This window comes from Dipodomys merriami, unplaced genomic scaffold (genome assembly GCF_024711535.1).
Source record: "Dipodomys merriami isolate MVZ:Mamm:240054 unplaced genomic scaffold, mDipMer1.0.p SCAF_1337, whole genome shotgun sequence".
NCBI lineage: Eukaryota > Metazoa > Chordata > Mammalia > Rodentia > Heteromyidae > Dipodomys > Dipodomys merriami.
Window position 1 is genome coordinate 10,320 of NW_027202646.1, and position 1,980 is coordinate 12,299.

The following is a 1,980-nucleotide window of genomic DNA, read 5'->3' on the forward strand; positions in this document are numbered from 1 at the left end:
ACCTTAACACTTTCTATAGTGTTCATTATGGCAGGTTCCTTGTACAGATTAATTGAATTCCTTCTCCTACACATCTGTTGAACAACAAATATCTGGTATTATTTTGTTTTTGACATGTCAAACTTGACTTTATTCTTAAATGTGTTCTTATGTAAGAAATACATGATTCTAAAATTTCACGACAATTCTTTTGAATTAAATTTTTGTGGAATTGTCTAGTTTAAGAAAATCAATTACACTTTATGTATAAAAAATGTTCTGTGCTCAATTCAGTAGCACATACACTAACATTGGAACAATAAAGAGAAGAATAGCCCCTGACTGAGGATGACACTCAACTTCGTGAAGCATTCTAGATTTTTAAAAGAACAGATGCTGGAGGGGATGTGGACAGAAGGGAACCTTAATGCATTGTTGTTGGGAGTTTAAACTTGTTCGAAGAGTTTGGAAAGTAGTATGGCGGTTCCTCAAAAGACTACAATAGAGCGCCCCTAAGTCCCAGCAATCCCATTTTGGCATTCACCCAAATGATCACAAACAAGACCATACTAAAACTACCAGCAAAACTATGTTCATTGCAGCATTATTTACCAAAGCTAAGATACAGAACCAAACCCGAGGCCCCACAGTAAACTAATGGATCAAGAAAATGTGTGTGTGTGTGTGTGTGTGTGTGTGTGTGTGTGTGTGTGTGTGTGTGTGTGTGTGTGTGTGTGTGTGTGTGTGTGTGTGTGTACTGGAATTCTATGCCTCCATCAGAAAGAATGACATCACCCAGTTAGGAAATGGAAAGACATGGAAAAATTTATATTAAGTGAATTAAGCCAGGCTCAAAGAATTGAAGTAAGCCAGGCCCAAAGAAAGATAGGTCCCATGGATTCCTTAATTGCAATAACTAGTATGTGTCTGCTACAAGCAGAAAACATCATATAAGTTGATGTTAGGCAAAATGAACCCCAAGATAAGGATTCAAATAGTTTTTATTTCTTGCGATTGTTTCTAAGATATTTATAAGATGAATTCTTTGTTGCTTTGTATGTTCCTCCTGCAAGCTAAAGCCCCTGTTTTCACTGTATTTGATGTTGGTATACTTTGTGCAGTGGAAGGGAAACACAAATCGTTGAAAAAGGGATGCAGGTGGACCCATTGCAACAATGAGATGAACAAGTCGTTATGTCAAAAAATGATTTTGGCCAGGTATTGAGGGATGTGGACAGTGGGGGGGGATGGGGGGGGAGGGGTTGGTGGGTGTAGGGGGTGGGAGATGGGCAGGGATGGGAAGGGGAAACAAAGAGGAGCAAGTGGACTCATTGCAACAATGAGATATACAAGTTATTATGTCAAAAAATGAACTTTACAACTTTGGGGGGAGGAGGACAGGGTGGGAAAAGTGGGGGAGTGTGGGAAGGGATGGGAAGGGGAAACAAAGGGGAGGCAACAATGTTTGATAAGAAATGTACTCATTATCTTGCCCATGTAATTGTAACTCCTCTGTCAGTATTCTCACAATAAAAAAAATGTACTCAATAACTCACGCATGTAATTGTAACACCTCTGTATGGCATTTTCACAATAAAAAAAAAGAATCATAGGTCCTGTGGTATCCCTTATTTGCAATAACTAATGCATATCTGGGATAAGCAAAGAAGGTATGGTAAGGCGAAAAAAAGGAGTAGGCAACAATGCTTGATAAGAAATGTACTCATTACATTTTCCACGTAATTGTAACTCCTCTGTATGGTATTTTCACAATTAAAAAAAAAAGGTCAAAAGCATGTGCATATGAATAGATAAGATGATGTTAAGGTAAATGAACCCCATGATAAGGACACAAGTGGTTTTGTATTCCTTCCTGTGGTTTCTAATATATTTATAATGTATGATGTGATTTTTATATGTGCATCCCACACAGTTAAAGCCCTGTTTTCACTGTATCTGATGTTGGTGCACCTCCATCTTGTATATACACTTCTCTAATTT

General features: G+C 37.9%; 1 non-coding gene across 1 annotated transcript; it reads left to right on the plus strand.

Annotated features, from left to right (window-relative positions):
• The first annotated feature begins 260 nt into the window (after positions 1–260).
• Positions 261–362, plus strand: LOC138825073 (U6 spliceosomal RNA). Its single transcript, XR_011371335.1, has one exon. It is a non-coding gene; the product is annotated as a U6 spliceosomal RNA (small nuclear RNA).
• The last annotated feature ends 1,618 nt before the right edge of the window (positions 363–1,980 follow it).